The sequence below is a fragment of the Cornus florida genome, unplaced genomic scaffold (genome assembly GCF_030987335.1).
Source record: "Cornus florida cultivar Cherokee Brave unplaced genomic scaffold, ASM3098733v1 CherokeeBrave_3.0.0_Hap2_Chr06, whole genome shotgun sequence".
In the NCBI taxonomy this organism is placed as follows: domain Eukaryota; kingdom Viridiplantae; phylum Streptophyta; class Magnoliopsida; order Cornales; family Cornaceae; genus Cornus; species Cornus florida.
This window is the reverse complement of record NW_026775576.1, coordinates 12007169-12019347: the sequence shown is the minus strand read 5'-3', so window position 1 is coordinate 12019347 and position 12179 is coordinate 12007169. Positions and strand designations below refer to the sequence as shown.

At 35.3% G+C, this 12179-nt stretch overlaps 1 pseudogene; it reads left to right on the top strand.

The window, feature by feature from the left end:
* The first annotated feature begins 1474 nt into the window (after window positions 1-1474).
* LOC132315270 (small nucleolar RNA R71) lies at window positions 1475-1572 on the top strand (annotated as a pseudogene).
* Window positions 1573-12179: the final 10607 nt, after the last annotated feature.

Here is a 12179-nt window from a genome sequence, read left to right as displayed (position 1 = left end):
AATCAAGGAAAACTCTACGAACCTCTTGGTTTCCAATAACACAAGAAATGGTCGGAGCACCCGGATCCTTGAACTTAGGAGGAGTGTTAGAAAGAAGAATGGAACTTAGTTGTTCAGTTAGAAGCACTTTTTTGAGGTCCTTTCCTTTGCTCTTCCTCTTTTGTGTGCACAACTTCTTTAAGAACTTTGCATATGGTGGAATTTTCCTAATTGCATCTAGAAGAGGAAGATTAATTTTCACTTGTTTAAACAATTCCATCATACCATGAATTTTTCCTTCTTGTCTCCCAAATGATAAAGTCTCTCTCAATGCTTGAGGAAATGGAGCTTTTGGCTCACAAGGCTGCTCTAATTGGGGAGATGATGATAAAGATGATAGAATGTCCTTTTTGGAACCACTAGAATCCAAGGAAGTAGGAATAGGATTTTGAATGGGACGGATGTAACCACTTGGTTGCATTAGTTCGCTATCTTCCTTAGGTAACTCTACCTTATTGTCCACTTTCCTACCACTCCTCAAGGTAGTAATTATTTTAACTTGCTCATTTCTAAAAAATCCAGATGAAGGACTTGCTTGCGCTATAAATTGCCCCTTAGGATTGGTCTTAGTTTGACTAGGCAACTTACCTTTCTCTCTCACATTTAAAGAATTAGCTAATTGCCCAATTTGAGCTTCAAGCTTTGCAATTGATTGAAAGTAAGGATGAAACAATTGATTATCTTTTCGAAGATCACCCAAGGCTTCCAAGACCTTGTCCTCAAAAGTAGGACTCTTAGGAGGCGCTTGATTTGGATTAGAGTAAGATTGAGAATTTGATGCTTGAGGATGAGAGTAGGATTGAGAATTTGATGCTTGAGGATGAGAATATTGATTCATATTTTGAGGATAGAATGAAGGATAGTAACCATGAGAATTTTGATTTTGGAGATGTGGGGAAACATACTTTGCTTGGTAACCTTGAGTTTGAGGAGGGTTTGCACCGTCTCCTTGATTTTTCCATGCAAAGTTTGGATGATTCTTTCACCCGGATTGTAAGTATTGGAATAAGGGTTGTTCCCTTGATGAATGAAAGCAACATTTGCTTGTTCTTGAGACTCACTTAGTATAATTTGTCCAAGAGGACAACTAGAACAAGTCATGCACATTTCATTGGAATAATGGAAAGAAGATTGAATTACCGGACCTTGATTCAAAAGGAATTTATCAAACCTTTGAGTAAGATTTTTGACCTCGGCGGCAATTTCCACGGAAATGTCTATTTGACATAAAGCTTTCTTTCCTCCCACATTTGCTAGGCGACCCCCCCTAGAAGATGAAGATCTATGCATTGAGTTTGAACTCATTTTTTAAAAAAGATGCTAAATTTCATCCTCATTTCTTTCTATGTAGCTGTCTCCACGTGAAGCATCAATAATGCCCTTATTGGTATCAGATACACTTGCAAAGAAACATTGAACTAATTCCCACTTAGGAATGTCATAATGTGGACATTTCCGGAGCAAGTCATTCAAACGTTCCCATGCTTCATGAAGGGGTTCTCATTCTTCTTGTGCAAATTCACGAATGAAAGTTCTCATGGAATCGGTTCGACTCGCGGGGTAGTACTTCTTTAGGAACTCTTGTAGCAATTGTGCCCAAGAGGTGATTGTATTTGGTCCCAAATGGTTAAACCAATATTTAGCTTTATCTCAAAGAGTGAAAGGGAAAAGTTTCATTTTAAGAACTTCTTCCGGCACATTCGTGATTTTTACGGTGGAACAAACTTCCAAGAACTCATCTAAATGTTTATAAGGCTCTTCATTACTCAACCCATAGAAAAGGGGGCACATGTTAATGGTGGAAGCCTTAATCTCATAATGATGAGCACAGAAATTTGGCAACTAAATGTAAGTGGGTGCATTATATTGATTTGGAGTGTAACGATCGCTAAGGACCATTGGAAGATTGAGAGGATTGGGAGGAGGGTATGCCATTTGAACATATTGATGTTGTTGCTCACCAATTGGGAACAACATTTGGCCTTGGCAACCCTAGATTAGGTTGTTGCACAACATGATTGATTGGTCTTGGAATTCCTAAGGGTGGATGCACACCTTGGGGTTCCAAATTATGAAGTTGTGGGTGGTACACACCTTTGTGATCCACATGACCAAGATCTTTAATTGGGTCTTCCATTAAAGGTGATGGAGGATCAAAATTTGAAAGATTAGGATGAACATCCCTAGTATACCTCTTAAACGCTGAAGGGAAACTTCGAGATTTTGATTTACAGGAGCAAGAGGACGACTAAGTGATCTACGATCATGTATGCACTAGAATAAGTCAACACACCAACACTTCAATTTTTCAACTTCCACATACGATGTTCCCAAACTCCTCAAAAATATCAATGCACTCAAACAAATAAAAGCCTCCACACGGCCAATGCCTTCTACAAGAAGGTATGCTTGGACTTAAAAATAAAACAATTCAATTTAAGCCTCCACTTGGGTTATCTAAAACATGCAAGATAGTAAACAATTAAAGCACAAGAATCAAAGAGAAACTTACAAATGGTCCTTAAACAAATTCAATTTTTTTTTTTTTTTTTAATTGCATCAAGGTCCAGCGTTTGCTCCACTTTGCTTTAAGTACCTAATTGACAAGTATCAAGTGAGAAAATAAAAATAAAATGACTTTAAAGTAAACAATCAACAAAGAACTAATGTCTAATTTAATTCTTTAAAACTGTTAGATCTCCGGCAACGTTGGCAAAACTATGATGCGACTAAGCGTGTGCACAAAATAATGCACAACACTTTGAGTTTAGAAATAATGTCAAGTGGGCAGTATATTTTATAATTTATAAAACCACTAAACACTTATACTATGGAATATGAAGCGAGAAGGGATCGTACCAAGAGATCTAAAAAATGTTGGTTTTTAGAACTGAATTCTACTTTAGTGCTTATGTGATTTCTAAAGAGAGGTTTGTTTTGTGATTAGAGCTAATTTTAACTTAAGTAATGCAATGGAATTAAAGCTTTAAAGAATAGAGTTTAAGAGATTAGGAAAGAGACTTAGGGCATAAGATTCACCACTAAGCACATTCCCTAACTCACTAACTTTCAACTAATTGGGGAAATAATACTGTGTAATTCTAATGTAGCTAACACTTGCAAAGAAAAGTATGAATCATCAATTTCAAGCTTGAATTGCCTACTTAATGACAATTAAACTAAGTGTAGTGCAATTCACCAATTCAAAGCATGACTCATCAATTCAAGTTACAATTTTAATATACATCAATCAAGAGGGTAATGTTTCTGTGATAATAAGCATAGAATTCAAACACAAGTATGGATAGTCTACTTACTTAGAAAATTAAGTGCAATTAAAATAATTAAATTTAAATTAAACTAACTAAGCATGAAATTAAACTAATTAGACATTGAATTAACGTAATTGTGTAGTGCCATCCATCTAGTAGAAGTATTTTCCATTAAATTCAAACACAAATACAACTAATTAGCACCATGCATAGCCATCACAATATTCAATTCACAAAGAAATCAATTGTAAAGGTTGATTATCAAGCAAACACATATAAGACAACATGATATTAACATTGATAATCAATTAAAAGAATTTATTCATAAACATTCAAGGCTATACACTAATTACACAAATTCATTCCCAAAAAGTAAAAAGAGAGAGAGATTAGGTTACATGCTTAGGGTTTATCCAACCTTAAGTTGAAGAATCAACGACTCATGGTTGATGGATTCGAAGACGGAACAATCTCCATCATTTTCTTCATCATCTTTGCGCTTCTTCTTCTTCTCTGTACTTTTTCTCAAAACCTTAGCCTTTTTTCCTCCTTCGCGTTTTCTAAAGAGAATGTGATATATCGATTACAGAAAAATAAAATTTAAATTAAAATAATAAAAACTAACCCTCTAAATAAAGGTCATGTTTTCTCTTTAATACAAAACCTATTAAAGCCTATAGGTTACAAAAATCAGCCCAAAAGGTTAAAACCTGTAGCTATAAAAACAAGTCAAACCCGTAACTAAATCTGCTGCCAGTAGCATGGTGTCCGGACGTAGCTTATGGCGTTCGGACGCAGTGTATGGAAAGCTTGTGTCCGGGTGCAAGGAATGGTATCTGGACACAAGGAATGGCGTCCAGACGCAGTGTAATGATGACTTGCATTTTTTTGCTTCCTTCTGAATCTTATCCCGATGCTCTAGCTTTACTCCAAAAGGTTGTAAGAGACTGCTCTTAGCTCATTTTAACTTTATTGCCCTGAAATACACATAAACATAAATTAGGACTAAAACATGAAATTAAGATTGATGCAAGGACTGAAATACCCTAGTTTAGGTGCTGAAATGTGCAACATTTAAGCACGTATCACGCGCCGCAGCCCCCTGACATGCCATGTGGACCTGCACCTATTTTTCGACTTTGAATGCTGTTTTGAGGGCTTAAATAACCTTTTTTTGGAAAAAAGTTGTGAAATAACCCCCCCAAAATCATGTTTTATACATGATTATGGCAAGAGAAGTTTTTAATTTTTAAGTAAAATACCCAAAATGCCACTTAGATCAAACTTTTTCTTGAAAAAGTGTATGCACCAGAAAATCAGATTTAACGTGGGATTTTTGAGACCGAGGCGACATTTTTTGGAAAAATGTTGTGAAGAAACCCCCCCTAAAATCACGTTTTCTATATAACCATGATAAGGCCATAATTTATTTTCCAAAGAAAAAACCCTAAAATACTCCTAAACCAGATTTTGCATAAAAAGTGCAAAATGAGTCTATAGGAGGCTCATTTCACCAAGGAAAAGGTTTTGCTAAAAAATAACCATGCATGCAAACGTAATATACCTATTAGGACGTGCTACAATGATTTATGGCTTCAAAATCTCCTCGATGCAAAATATGACCTATCAAACCTCAAAAGCGTGAAAAATGTCATTTAAAGGGAAAACTTGAAGCAAACGGACATAGATGCATTCAAAAGACTATTTGGCCCTTGGCCATATGTCATGCATATTAAATGAGTCCTAGTGAGTATGCTCCGAATTGAAAATGACATACTAAAACCTCGAATTTCTTAATATTGCCTTTAAGGGAAAATTACGAATCCAAAGTACATAATGTGAAAAAAATGGTGTTTGGCCCTTGGCCACACCTCATACATATTAAATGAATGCCAAAAAGTAAATTTGCATATGCAATGCATACTCCAATGCAAAAAGGGCATGTCAAAACCCTTAATTTCATAATATTTCCATTAAAGGCAAAATTTCACATTTAGTGCATACATGTAATTCCAAATAAAGTTTAGCCCTTGGCCACATATCATACATATAAAATAAGTACCGAAAAGTGTACTTAGGTACACGCTACATGTTCCAAGGCAAAAGTGATATATTAAGCCTAACTATGCATTACAACTTAAAAAGGAAAAACGACACATGTTAACACTTGTATGTGCATCCCAAACCAAGGTATCCGTACCTGAAAAATATCCCAAACAATTAGGGTGAGTAAACGAGTTACTCATAGGAAATGGACATTCGTATAACCTAAAGTTTTACAAGTTTTGCAAGTCAAGTATAAATTGATCCATGTGGTTTATGCCACTTAACGTCTATGTCCAAGGTGAAACTAAAGGAGCATCCTAAGCTACCTTAAAACATTTCTAGCTTAAACCACAATATTCATACAACTTAACAAAATTGAAGTACCAAATGTACAATGACTAATTACAACTCCATGATATTATCAACCTAGAAACGAAAATGCGAAATCAACTAAAGTGGTTTATGCCACCTAACGTCTATATTCTAAATGAGTCTATAGGATCATTCCCAAGCTACATTATAACAACTCAATACAAATTACATTATTTATACAATTTTAACAACATTGCAACATCCAATACAACGCACAAATTATAAATCTTCAAAGTTATCAACTTAAAATGCGAAATCAACAAATTGAAACAAGAAGTTACAACGATATAGTGCTATCAACGACATCACGCCAGAATAGAACCGTACACAATGCTCACTTTTGGATTACTAGCCCGTGGGTACCCTCCCCTAAGTGTGCACTATAAAGTAGGGAGAACTCGTATCTCCCGTACTAGAGCCTTACTCTAGCCATAGTCAAGACAATGACATCCCAAGTTTCCAAAATTAACAAATTGTGCAACAATGTATATATTATATATATATATATATACACACACACACACACACACACATAACGCTACAAGCCACCTACCATGCACAATAAAATTTGAATATACACAAGTCATTCCCTAAGTTCACAACTAATGGCATACGAAATGTCGAATCTTCAATGCACGATTCGCTACACCTACAAGACATATAAATGTCGAATCTTCAGTGCGTGATTCGTTACACGCAACAACAATATTATTCAATATTGAAAACATAATCACATGAATATACAACAAGTCCAAATCCATTATTTAAGCATAGAAGCAACTTCTTCAACATGATTAAGTTAATGGAACAATTAGATAGAATTTAATTAAATAAAATAATTAGATTCTCTAGATTACAAAACAACTCTAAATGACATCAATTTTTAAAATGTATATTTAATACAAACTACAACTAAAATATCATTACATAAAACCCATTTATGTAAATTTACAACAAGTCCCAAATTCATGATTTAAACATGCAACAACATCAAATTCATGATTAGATCATTAATACAATAAAATGTAAATTTATTAAATAAAATAATTAATTTCTTTAGATTTCAAATCTACTCCAATTGACTTCAAATAATTATATGTCAAAGATCATGTCATGGTCATCACATATATCAAGTCAAATACTTAATTAAATCAATGGGACCATTAAATAAATTTTAATTAATTCATTTAATTAAAATATTTGGATTTCAAAACTCATCCAAATATTCTTAAATTAATATATGTCAAAGAGCAAGTCAAGGCCTAATTTAATATCACGTCTTATGTTAATTCCATGCTAGATACAACTACGTGAATTAAATTTCATACAAAGAATAATTAAATTAAATTCTAGATTTTATCCAAAGACATGCATACAACTTATATAAACCCCAAGAACATATAGAACACTAAGGGTATAAACATAAAAACATGTCCTACCTCAATTTGAGATGAAAATCTCAAGTGACACCAAAATGAAACCTCTTCAAATCCGATGATACTTCGGGGTTACAATAGGGACAACGAGGGGAACAACAAACCCTCTTGCGGTAACACCAAAATCCAAACCAGAACTCAAAACTCGAACTCAAAAATAGTCACAACCGGATTCTAAAGGAAGTGAAATGACGGCCTTGTCAAGTCCAACTATAAAGCCTTCATCGGCGAGGGAAAAATCAAAGAGGAAAGCAACTAAAATGAGGAGAGAAGGAAGAGGGAGGAGAAAAGCCATGGGCAGAAACCATGGGAGGAGGAGAGAAAATCTGATGTTCTCTTTCTCCTACCCTTTATTTATAGAATTTCTAAAAGGTGCCCTAAACGGGCCCCGCGTGGGCCTGAAAAGTGAAAACTGCGCAAGCGCGCTCAAACGGAAAAACACCGTGAACAAAAAAGAACCAAAATGAGAAAAAATGAACAATGGAAAAACGGCATCGAAAACTGAGTCCTGAGCAGAAAGATATGTCCCGAACAAGTTCGGCGGCAACCGTGGTAAAAAACCCTAAAACTGGGAAAAATGACCGGAAGACAATTCTAAGAGTAGATGACTTGATGAAAAGTGAAAATAAATCCTGTATAAGAATCCAAGCCCAAAACAGGACCTTTGGCGTTAACTTTCGTTAATTGCACAAAGGTCCCTTCACAAAAGGATAACTGCACAAATGACCCCAACTGAAAATATCTTCCAAAAGATACTTTCTTAAAAACCATTGAAGCAAAATATTTTCAAAATATAGTTACGAAAAACACCCCAAGAAAGAATGTTTCCGAAGAAACTTTGCATCCATGCCCCTACGGACACAATGAATAACCAGTGTACTTTTCTACAAAAGTAAAGATACGCATTTCATGGAAACCAAATGGAATGAAGGTACGTGAAGTTGGAAATCAAATCCGAGCACAAAAAGTGAGGTTACGCGAAAGAAGTGATAAATAGGAAAAAGACAAAAAAGAAAAATGTCCGAAAAAGAAAAGAGGAAACGACATAGTCTTCACAAGGACGATACCGATCTCCCAAAAGAATAAGTGTTGGGAACTATTCCCGAGCACTTATGACGATCTAAAGGGTCAAAACTCGGACTCAGAAAGGAAAACATCAACAGAAAAAAAAATAATCGTAAAAATAGGGAAAAAGAAAGGAAGGAAAATGACAGGGTAATTACAACCTACCCTCCTTAAAGAGATTTTGTCCCCGAAATCAGGAACATACCGAGGAGAATCGAAATAAGATCGAACGCAAGGTCAAATCAAAGGACAGATCATAAAGTGCTAAAGGACAACTCCAAAAGCCTCAAGATTGTCCGAAGAACGCGAAACCAAGAACTGAGATACACCTCACCAAACGAATCGGCATATTAACCTAATGTCAATCACCGAAAGAATCCCAAGACAATGGCATGTCGAATTAAGACAAATAACTAAGAACAACATGGTAGTATGTACAATGACCAAAACCGCCCACGACATACTCAAATGTGTGGTAGCAATGACAATGTCTAGTGCCCACCTATACTTACTCGTCAGTAAGGTAGCATCGACGGCAACTAGTACTCACCCACAACACACAATTTTATACGGTGGCATGGCAGTACAAGGCAGTAGTCCATAATATGCCCCCAACCAGGTCAACCCGGAAAAACTTCTTGATACAAATGACATCAATGTTGAAAATAATCATTAACAAAAGTACTACGGGAACCAGACATTTTATGAGAGTTAGGGTATGGTACAAAGATGTCCGACCGGACTACTCTGACAATAATGTCATTGGCACTGTTACGCTTAAGGCCTTAAATCCTCAATACCAAAAAAAATTGATACTTCTATGTCATAAGACACCATAATAACAACATTAGTCACGATTCCATCGCTTGACAAGTTTGTGCCCTTAAGCCAATGGATCGGACTCCACGAAACCGAAAACCTAAGCACAGATCTAAAGTAGACCTACCATAAGGCTATATACAGAAGACAAAACGCTGGATCAAAATCCCTATCGTGGAAAATTAAATCCTCAAAATGCAAGTCTACTACGTAGCTCACACATCTCAATCCCGACAACCACGGTCAGAAAACCTCATAGGAATATAAGTAAACAACAATATACTACGCATTACTAAGGATACCAGTCTAATAAGCAAATACAAGATGCAAGAAATGTATCATTTCTATCATCATATGAACCAACACATAGGCACATATCCTACACATGTTTCTAAGGCATAGTTGAAATGAAAAAGCATATAAACACGTAAAGGAGATTACATAAAACAATGTTATAAAATCAAAGGTAAAATTAAATGCCTCTCAAAGGACACCTCGCAGAAAGCGCACCTCGAAAGCAATGAGTCTAATCTCTCATTGTGAGGAAAGGAATCATCTCCCAAAATGAACACTAAGGTCTCCGAAACATAGGGCAGTAAGTCCTTCTCAAGACCAGCTCATACCCCAGATGGAATCCTAACACCACACAAAACAAGACAATAACGTAATGGATAGCTCCATTGTTAACCGTTATGAGACATTAATATGAAGACCCCTAGTCCAAGATGTCAACGAGTTCGATAGGTTTGTAGCCTAGTTAACTTGAGCAATTAAGTCCTTAGGGGTGTCTTTATACATAATTCCCTAAGACTGTCTGTTATTGGGGTTAATGGCTGAAAGGTTGTTACATAAGTCTTCTAGAAGCTTAATAGACCAGACATTGCATAACTAATCAGTACAATGTGTGTGAGAAGAAAAAAAAAAATTCAATAGAAAGATAACTTGAGAAGGGATCTGAGGAATTGAAGTTGGACTCAATTGAAAAGAAATTACTATATAGGTGATTCGCTAGTTCAAAATTTCATAAAATTGGGGATTGATTTTGCTATTATTCTTATTGTAAAAGTGTGTGGAAAACATAGGGGTGAGGTATAAGAATAATGACTAAGGAGTATTGTCAGTTAATAATTTTAAAAGTATTTTTGTGTAGTCTTCCCCTTGATTAATGTGATGGTATGAGAATAAGTTGATTATCGAAGGATTGAATTGTTTTGGATGTTTGTGAGTATCATCTCTGGAAATCCTGATGAAACTTCACTCATCCACTAGGGGTAGCCGAGGGGTTTAAAAGGCTTGTTGTATATGCTAAATGCAATCGCGTCTCCCACGAAAGTGGAGTTAGGGTAGTTTTATTGCTATGGGACTAGCAATATGTAAGTTTGGGGGTATGTTAGGTGCTGAATGTTATACATTTTAGGCCCTTAACTTACATGTTTTATTCTCTTAGTAGTAGTTTATTTGTGATTTTACATTATTTTATTATTTGTATTTATTTCAGGGCTTTAATGAAAATATTAGTCAAGACCAGTGATTTCAGGGCTTTAAAAGACCACATCCATTGGATCGAGTTATGATGAGGATCCGAGTCTAATTAGACTTAGAAAAGAGTCCAAGAGAAGCTACAAGTTGATGAGAATGGAAAGAAGAAGAAAAGGAAGAATCCTTCTCCAACTAGGAAACTTTCTCCAAAGTTGGTAACTTGAGCCCGTTTTGATAATCTGCCTGTATCTCTCTCATCGAGTGTCAAATTGTTAAATTTTTGCGTGTGCTGAAAGGAAAGTCAAAGAGCTACAATTTTGTATTTATTGAGGATTTCATAAAATAGCATTTTACCTTGTCAAAATTGGGCTGGAAGTTTGTACGAATTTTGGAGTCCTTGTTTGATAGAATTTCCATAAATGTCTTTTATATGAAAAAGGGAACTTTGGGGTTGAACTTATTTATTTATTTATTTATTTAAAGGGAGTTTTCTACATCATTAGGATTATCATACAGAGGAGCTTGAGGCTAAGATCAGAGGAGAAATATTCAGAAGAAAGAAGGGATCAATCCATGGCGGTGAAGATGTCTTCCTCAATCATTAAGAAGTCCATTCCAGTCACGCTTAGCTAAAAGCTTTGCTAGGGCTGTGATGTAGCCCTAGCTTAGCACCATTGGTTTGATTGTATTTATTTATTGGAGAACAATTATTTTCATGCATGATTGTGTAACCTATAGCATTTTTACTTGACTGTTCAATAAAAATCAGTTTTAAAGTTTTAATTCAATTATAAAGTATTTTTCTATCTTGTCTTAGATATTTGAATCTTGTGATTGAACACGACTCATTCACTTTTTATAGTTGTGAATGAGATGGTTGACGAGGCCGCTTGTATACGTCAAAATAATGTAGTGAATGTGTAGTTCAAGAAAAGTCTTTTAGGTCAAATTTACATTTATAAAAACCACTACCAACACTACTACTAACGTAGAAAGAGTGAGTAGGGATCGTCCCAATGGATTATACATGTTGGAATTTCATTTCAACTCTAGCGTATCAAAAGATTGCAAAGAGAGATATTTGTTTGATTACACTAAGGTGCAATGAAATTAAAAAGCAAGTAAAGTAAATTAGTGAGAGATAGGGATTTAAGAGATATGAAGAAAGGTCTTAGGGTGTTGGAATCACCACTAAGCTCATGTAATTAACCACTTGCTTTCCATTAATGGGGAATACATTGTTGTGAACAAAATGCAACTACCAATTGCAATATTAAGCATGGACCATCAAATTCATGTATGAATTGTCTACCTAACCAACAAATAAACTAAGTGTAGCACAACCTATCAAATCTAAGCATGACCTATCAAACTAGTCACAATTGTAGCACACATCAATCTACATGGAATTTGCAATAATAAGCCATGGAATATCAAATCAAGTATAGATTGTCTACCTACCTACAAGTATGAATTAAATTGTAGAACAACCCATCAAGCATAAGTATAATCCATTAAATTAATTGATAAACCCATTCAATGAAAACCATGTCTAGCCATCACTAGATTCTCAATCAACCACACATAGACTTGCAATTAATATAGAAAAACTAGTGTAGAGATCAACTCCCAAATAATCACACATAAGACA